The following is a 9,164-nucleotide window of genomic DNA, read 5'->3' as shown; positions in this document are numbered from 1 at the left end:
GTTGACTCTCCCAAACCTCCAAGCCAACTGATTCTGCTCTGCCCCTTTAGGGAGGCTCCCAGCTGGGCCCTGGAGCAAATGCTGTAAACCCACAAATCTGCTCAGGGTTTTATCCCACCTGGGAGCCACAGATTGGTGGGAGAATGGGAGGTGAATAAAGGCAGTAGTGGCTCTTTAAAGAAAAAAAATGCCCTGGTTTGTAGCAGTTGCCAATTTCCATGGTGTAAATACTCCCACCACAGCCAATTTCAAGCTATCAACATGATGTCACTGAATACAGAATTAAGAAAAGGTGTGAAAATTTCTTTTTTTTCCAGCAAGCTGACTTCAGCACACCACTGGACAAGGTAAAGTGCCTGAATCCGGGGATTCTAATCTAAAGGTTGTACTGAATTCAGCCAGGTAGAGCCATGAAACAGACTGCTGAGTCGGCACATCCCTTTCTCAGGTTGATTTAAGAAGGGAGAATAACTCAAGGGAGCATTATGAGGGAATTTCAGAAACAATCAGATCACTTAGCAATTGAATTGTCTAAATATTTTTTCCTAATTTAAAGTTGTGTGTCATGTGAGTAATTGGACAATGCATTATTGAATTACTGAGGGATTTAATGCCTAAATTGGAGAAGCAATCAAACATTCACATCTTCAAGTAGTTGATGGACACCTAAGGAGGTATTCACATGATGGCTGGGGCTAGAGGGCATGGGAGGCCTTGTCCTAAGTGGGCCCTGAGCCTCTCTTGCAAGCTGCCTCATGCACCGTGGGCCCCAGCTAGGCCTGGGCTGCACCCTCCTGGGCCCCCTCTGCTGCTACGGTCTTTGTTTGTCACTCTCCAGTTTGTGTTTTTGTCGCTAAATTCTTCTATTTCTGCCCTTGGCTTCCTCCACTCTGTCATTTCTTCCCAGTCTCAAGCTGTCTCTCGCTCTCTGTTTCTGCCTCTGTCTCTATTTGCTGTCTCACTCTGTCTTCCTCCCTCCATCTGTGTGTTTTGTTTTGTCTGTGTCTCCATGTCTCTCTTTCTCTTCTCTCCGTGTCTCTTCCTTGCGGTCTCTCTCCATTTCTTTTTTGGAGTCTCTCTTTTCTACACACACACATCCCTGGCCTTTGTCCCCCAGTCCCATGAGCTCCTCTCATCCCTCCTTTGGTTTCCACTTCACCCAGCTGCACTCTGACCCCTGGCTCCACATCTATCTTGGCACCATGCTGCCAGTCAACACCCCTTCCCCCAAGCTGATTCTGCCCTACCTCAGACCTGGGACCTGTACTATGAACCCATAGACATACTCAGGATTATGGCACATGGCGGGAGGGGAGGCCATGGTCACTCTTTGAAGAAAATGAAACCCCTGATTTGTAGCAATTGCCAATTTCTGTGGTGTAAATACTCTTGCCATGGCCGATTTCAGACAACCCGCATAATGCCACTGAATGCAGAATTGGAAGAGGTGCACAAGTTTCATTCTTTTGAGCCAGTGCAAGCTGACTTCAGCACACCACTAGGCAAGAAGGGGCTTCCTGCATGCCTGCAGGGACTGGGGAGAGTGCACACATGGCTGGCTACAGAGCAGCCCACTGTAGCCTTATAGAGCTCGACTTTGGGCCAACAGCCCACTCCAACCTGGTTAGTTCTTCCTTGTGGCTGACTCGTAGAAGTGCTCACCTTAGGATGCGGCAGGAAGCCCAAGGACTCACTGACCTCTGGACTTAGAAGGAAGACTTCCTAGATGAAATGCCTGGGCTAAGTCACAAAGCAGATGAGAAATTTTGTGTTGCCAGAGTCTATATATATATATTTTTTTTTGAGATGGAGTCTCGCTCTGTTGCCCAGGCTGGAGTGCAGTGGTGTGATCTCAGCTCACTGCAACCTCCGCCTCCCAGGTTCAAGTGATTCTCCTGCTTCAGCCTCCTGTGTAGCTAGGACTACAGGCATACACCACCACACCCAGCTAACTTTTTTTATTTTTAGTAGAGAAGGGGTTTCACCATGTTGGCCAGGCCAGTCTCGAACTCCTCACCTCAAGCCCCTCGGCCTCCCAAAGTGCTGGGATTACAGGCGAGAGCCACCGTGCCCAGCCCAGAGTATACATTTGAGGCTGGAAAAGGTAAGAGTTGGTGTCAAAGAGGCAGACCGAGGGCAGGATCACTGAGGTCTTGAATACTGAGTGAAGGGGCCTGGTCTTTTCTTATTGGCATTGAGGAGAGTACCATGATTGAATATGTTGCCTTAGGTTCGTTCCCCGCCCCCACTAAACAGGCCTTCTGACAAGGATTTGGGTGTAGTTGTTTGTTTGGAAGATGATCCCAGGCAGCATGTGAGGGAGTAGGGAAGTGAGACAGGGAAGAGAAAAAGGTAGATAAGAGTTACCCAGCAGCTACTGCTGTGGAACACTGAGGTTCAGCCCCCTGTGGACCCTCTGAGTGTACAGAACAGGTCTCAGACTTGTCCCATTGAGGGGTGGGGAATCTGGGGTGTGTATCCACCAGCTCCCCGCCCTTCCTTCAAGGGCTGCTCCTGTGGTGTGAATCCCCCTGGTATTCCATGTGGGCCAGGTTTGGTCCAAGGCCAGATAGTTCTCTCATGAAGAGATGCAGAAGCCGGAGGCATGGGTGCCAGGACAGGAGGCGGCAGCAGCCTGTTATGGTAAGGACTGAGTGGTGTCCTGTGGACTGGGCAGCACAGAGGTGGTTGTGATTTTCGGGAGGGCAGTTTCGGTGGGATAAAGGGGAGCGAGTTACAGGGAGAATAAGAGAGAAGGACACACAGAGACTATGGACTACTCTGAAAAGTATGGACAATGGGAAAACTGTTGCACGGTCGCTGGGACTGGTGAACAGGCGAGCTTGGGTCTGGTTATGGAGTTGCTCTGAGCCAGGGAGACAAGCAGGCAGACCTGCGGGAGCAGCAGCATGTCACCCCACCAGCTGCCAGACCCGGATTGATGGAAATGTAGAGGGGGGCCTCCCCAGGGCATCCCAGCCTGCACTGATTCAGACTGAGCCGCCAGGGCACTCAGCTGACACCTCACACTTCTGTCTTCCTCCTTGGGAATCGTGGATTGGCTCGGCATGACCCAGTTCTGCAAGCATTTATTTGATTGATTGGAAGCAGAGAAGGTCTCTGCTCTCCAGGGGAGCAGACTCCATGCTAAGCATCGAGCGGGTGGGAAAATGAGAAAGACCTACTGCACAGTCGAGGGGAGAGGCAGGCATGCAATGACAGATGCATGCAGTGGGCTGTGGGGTGGGCACCAGTGGCGCTACCATCGAGCATGGTGGAGGCTGGAGAAGAGGGAGCTGTTCTGTCTGCTCTGGGGAAGGCTTCTTGCAGCAGCCAAGTCTTGAAATGTGACATAGGCTGAGAGGCAGAGAAAAGAGGGGACAGGTATTTCTGGATTTCAAAGGCTTCCAGCTTGCTTAAGCCTTCCTGATAGCTGGGTATCACACACCCTCAGGCCGATGGGGCTCACTGACTCCAGAGACAGGCCTTCCATAGCCAGACCCCTCCTACCATCCTGTGATGGAGTCAGACTGCCCTTGCTGGGGAGGTGTCAACAAGAGGATGCTTGGTAGGCAATGAGGAGGGCCACGGCAGGCAGGCAGCTGCTTTCTTTGGTTAGATTCTTCGGTGTGGTGGGCTAAATAATAGTCCCCCAAAATATCCCCATCCTAATTTCCAGAACCTGTGAATGGCAAAAGGGACTTTGCAGATGTAATTAAGTTAGGGATCTTGGCCAGGCACGGTGGCTCATGTCTGTAATTTCCAGAACTTTGGGAGGCCAAGGCAGGAGGATTGCATGAAGCCAGGAGTTCGAGACCAGCCTGGGCAACAAAGTGAGGCCCCATCTCTACAAAAAAAATAAAAACAATTAGCTGGGTGAGGTGGTGTATGCCTGTGGTCTCAGCTACTCAGGAGGCTGAGGTGGGAGAATTGCTTGAGCTTGGGAGGTCAAGGCTGCAGTGAGCCATGGTGGTGCCTCTATACTCCAGACTGGGTGACAGAGTGGGACCCCCCTCAAAAAAACAAACAAACAAAAAGGGATCTTGAGATGGGAAGATTATCCTGGATTATTTGGGTGAAGGTCAGAGGAGGAAGTAGGAGATGTGACAATGGAAGCAAGGTTGGAGTAACATGAGAAAGCAGCCACTAGCCCAGGAATTCAGGCAGCACCCAGAGGCTAGAAAAGGTGAGGAAACAGATCCTCCCCTAGAGTCTCCAGAAGGAACCAGCCCTGATGACACCATGACTCAAACCCAGTGAAACTGATTCCAGACTCCTGGCCTCCAGAACTGTAAGAGAATGAATGTGCATTACGTTAAGCCACCAAGTTTGTGGTAATTCGTTACAGCAGCCATGGAAACAATACACCCGGGAAGCAGACTCTGATGAAGATGTGCACATGGGCATTTGCATGAGGAGTGCTCTTGGGGGCATGCCCCTCACCTGTGGGGAGAGAAGAGCAGAGGTGGGCAGTCGCAGGTGATTCCCTGGGAAGCTCCAGGGCTGTGGTGGCCTGCGGAGTTACCCCAGATTGAGGCAAGAGAGCCTGGCCCAGGGACTTACACAATCATTGGATGAGGCTTCCCCTCCCTGGGCAAGAAATTGGGCTTTGAGTCCCAGTTTCTATAATTGTCATTAAGTGTTTTACATACACTGCTGCCTTTAATCCTAGGAATAACCGTAGCTATTAGCCGCATTTTACAGATGAGCAGACTGATACTTGAAGAACTTCAATGAATGCTCAGAGTCAGAGCTGGGACTCTTTCTAGGTCTGCCTGATGCCTCTTCGCGACCCTGTGACTTTGCCTCTCATTGTCCACCCTTACTTATTAGCTGCATCATCTTGAATAGACCACTGAACTTCTTTTGGCCTCAGTTTTTTTAAAAACAAGACTCTAGTCTCTGTCCTGCCTCTCTCCTAGGACTGTTCTCACTTGGCTCCAGGAGAGAGATGTATGCAGGCTTTGTGCCTGGGCCTGAGACTCTGCTGCTATGACTCCCTGGATCCAGCGAGTTTGCTCTTGCTGTACCTCCCTTTGCCCAGTCCCCCAGTAGCTCTGGGCCCCTGGTCCAGGGGAGAAGGAGAAAGCAGGACAGGTAGGGGGTCTCACATGAAGGTCTCTTCTCTGGTGCCTTGTGGTTTTCAAGTATGACTCACCCCTTTCATACCATTTCCCCCAGCACTGGGAATTATGCAGGACTGCCGTGCATGGTTACATGGTTCATGTGCCAGGCCTCAGCCAAGGGTGTGGTGGGGATTGAAACCCAGCCCGCGCCGGGCACTTTTGCTTAGCACGAAGGCACCATCTGCCAAGAGGCTGTGTCTGCGCAGAGGGGCCTGTCTTGTTTCATTCTCACAAAAGTCTTGCCTGGGTTCTCAGTGGCCCGGAATTATATGTTGGCTTTGCAGGAGCCCAGGGCTGGCAGCTCAGCCCTCAGACCCTGGCATTCAGGGCAGAGAACGGGTGGTGATGGATGTATAGGAGGGAGAAGCAAACCCACACCCAACTCACAGTCACATCCCCAGAAACCACTGATTCTGCAAGTCCCTCTGTGGGAGCTGTCCAGTTTCTCCTGGAGACAGGCAGAGGGGGCGGGGCCCCAGGACTCCTGGGCTGCCCACCTCAAAGCCCTTGGCCCAGTCCCCTGTGCAGACTTCTGGCACAGAGGCCCGCATCCCAGGCTGAGCTCCCTGGGGCCAACCACAGAAGGTCCAAGTGCTCTGCGTTCCTGCCTATGTTTTTAATTACCCCACTTACTTTCCCATTCATCTTTCCCTTCCCAGTCCTTTCTGTACAGCCCCCAGACTAATGTGCCTCAAATCCTAATTTCACTGAATTCCTTCCCTGGCTCAGAGACTTCCATGGCTCCATTCTGTCCAGGCTCGGCATTTAGCGTTCATACACACACCCCTCTCCAAGGGCGACGGCTGTTCCTCTTTTCTCTCCTCTGATTCCCCCTGGGCTCCCTGTCATCTCCTGTCCCGCCACCTCCCACCTCCAGACCCTTGGCCAGACTGTTGCCTTCCTAGATCTCCTTCCTTACTCTCTCCTTTCCACTATCTAAATATTAACTTTCCTTTCAGGTTCCCCTCACGCAGAGCGGAAGCACAGCCCTGGCATCAAGTGGGAGCATGGCCCAGGGCAAGGAGCTCTGGGAGTGCAGCCTGGGGCCTTGAATGACCCGGAGGACTGGATTTGAGGAGGGCGCCTCCTGAACCTTCCTCTGTCCTCTAGAGGGACTGCACCAGATGGCAGCTTCCTGTGAGCGGGAGCCCTCAGGTCAGGAATTGAGGGCGCATCCAGCTGTGAGCCAGGGGCCATGGAGCAAGGCTCACCCGCTTCCCAGGAGGTTCTCAAGGGCTGGGCTCTCAGGTAGAGAAACTGAAGCTCATCAGACCTCTCGGCCACGGCTACTTCAGGCTCCTAGGAGACTCACCTGCCTGTAAAGATGGTACCAGGAGCTAACAATTGCTAGTGAAGTCTAATATGGGAGCTGCTAGCCACACGCGCTTCTGAGCATTTGAAATGCTGCTGTTCCCAATTACAATGTGTTAAAGGTATAAAATATATGCCAGATTTTGAAGACATTGTGCCAAAAAAGGTAAAATTTTTATTAATTATTTTATATTGGGTCCATATTGAAACTATATATATGTGTGTATATATATGAGTGTGTATATATATATATATATATATATTTTTTTTTTTTTTTTTGAGATGGAGTCTCACTCTGTCACCCAGGCTGGAGGGCAGTGGTGCAATCTCGGCTCACTGCAACCTCCACCTCCCGGGTTCAAGTGATTCTCCTGCCTCAGCCTCCCAACTGGCTGGAATTACAGGCACATGCCACCACGCCTGGCTAATTTTTGTGTTTTTAGTACAGACAGGGTTTCATCATGTTGGCCAGGCTGGTCTTGAACACCTGACCTCAAGTGATCCGCCCACCTCAGCCTCCCAAAGTGCTGGGATTACAGACATGAGCCACCGTGCCCAGCCCACATTGAAACAATATATTATGAATATATTATGAATATATTGGGCTAAACACATTTTTTTCACCTGTTTTTTTTTCTTCTTAAATGTGGCTATTAAAATTTTAAAATACATTGTGGTTCACTCACATTCTGTTTCTACTGAACACTGCTGGTCTTGGGCGTAGAAAACCACAGGAGAGGTCCGTGGATGGTTTTTCACAGTGAAACAGGTAATGTTTAGGAATCAGGTTGAGGAAACGGAGGAGGCCTCTGATTCCAGCCCCACACAGCCCTGACCGTGGCAGGGGATGAGTGCTGGCCTAATGACCTGCCCTGTGGCCAGAGGGCATGGCTTGCACAGCTGCACCCTGTGCCACACGGGCCTGGTGAGGCAGAGCAGTTCCCTGCTGGTGAAGCAGCAGCTCCCTGGGTGAGCCTGCGCATGGTGAGGGGATGGAGACCGAGAACCCAGGGAGGAGGCTGAAGGACAGATCCTCTCCAGACTGCCCTCATTACCATTCGGGGAGATGACTCAGCTGAGGTCCCTGCTCTCCTCAGGCCATGATGCGGGCCATGATGATGACCACTCACAGTGAATCACACGGAACTACACTGAGAATGTGTGTGTTTGCTGGGGGGCAGGAAGGATTCCCAGCCAGGAAAGGAGGAGTAGAGGCGGCGCGTGGGTCCCACTGCACCTGCTCACAGGGTCCTAGGGCTGCTGGGAAATGCTTCCGGGGAAACCCGAGGCTCCCCTGGTCCCAAGCTCCTTCCCCATCAAATCTGCAGCTAGAGTACAAGGCGTAGGGCCTCTGAGAGCCATGAACAACAGAGTTCTCCCTGTCCCCCTTTCAGACCCAAAGCAGCTCTGGGCCAGCCAGTTAGGCTTCCTCCCTCTCGGCAACACCTCTGCCCCAGAGCACAGGGATTGCCCAGGACTCTTGCAACCTGGGCAGGGTGCCTGGTCCCTGGGGCAGCCAGGCCTCCCCATGGAGTCCTGGGCTTGTGGAGGAGGAGGAGCGCCCTCTGTAGGCTGGCACACGCAAGTGCGGGCTCCACAGGAAAGAGGAGGTGGCTCACCCTGGAGGCTGCACCTTGTGGCTGTGGGAAGCCACAGATCCTGCAGAGGTCCTCTTTCCTGTGGCTACAGCTTCTTGGGTTACAGAATAACTGTTAATTCTGAACCTGACTACTTCTGTGGCTTTCCAACAGCTACCATTTCTTTGAGTTGAAGTTTGCTGGGCTAAATGCATCATAGACATAGCCATATTACAACCTGTAAGGCAGGTATTGTTATTTCTAATTTCTAGGTAAGAAAACAGAGGCTCAAAGAGGTTAAGTATATTGTCCACGGTCACACAACTATTACCTGGGGCCCGATTCCAGAGTCCAAGGACTAACCAATTCACACTGCAGCCCACTTAGGGTCTGGCCTTCTAGGAGGGAAAGAGAGGTGTGAGGACAGTCAGGGAAACAGCTCTGGTGACCTTCAGTGCGGTGACCAAGATGAGGTGGGGATGATGGAGAAATGGAGAGGATCCAAGCCATGGGATGGAAGTGACAAGAGGCCATTGCTTTGAGTTGCCCTGAGAAGACGTTTGTCAGTATCTCCCCAGCCCAGTTATCATGGGCTATTTCTTGACATCTTGACATCACCCCCACCCCACACACATATGGCAGCCCCATTCCACTACACATGCACCACTAGTCAGCCATGGGGCATGCACTGGGACTTCATGTTGTCCTCCATTTCAGAGGGGGAAACTGAGGACTAATGGGGGCTGGGATTTCCCCAATCTCAGGCCATCCCACTGATCACTGGCAGACTTCAGGCCTACCCCACTTACTGAGTTAAACTGGAGTGCATACCGAGTCTGCCAAGGAGAGAGAAGTCTGGTGTTGCCTCTGAGCCTTCTTTAGGCCTGTGGTTGGGGGCCTCACGCTTCCTCTCCCCAACACAACAGACCTTGTATCTCTTATTCAAGTTTACCGCCCCTCCTTGTCCCTTTGTTCTGCCACGTTCTCTAGCTCCCTTTCCTATTGAGCTAGGAGTTTTGAGAACTCATTGTCACCAACTCCCCCCACCATCATCTTCATCTTCTCCGCCACTGCTCCGTTACCCTCATCTCATACTGGTCACTACAATGACCTTCATTGCCCCCACCACTCTACCATGGCCTCTAGCACT

Source organism: Pan paniscus, chromosome 16 (assembly GCF_029289425.2).
Source record: "Pan paniscus chromosome 16, NHGRI_mPanPan1-v2.0_pri, whole genome shotgun sequence".
Lineage (NCBI taxonomy): Eukaryota > Metazoa > Chordata > Mammalia > Primates > Hominidae > Pan > Pan paniscus.
Note: the sequence above shows the minus strand (reverse complement) of the source record.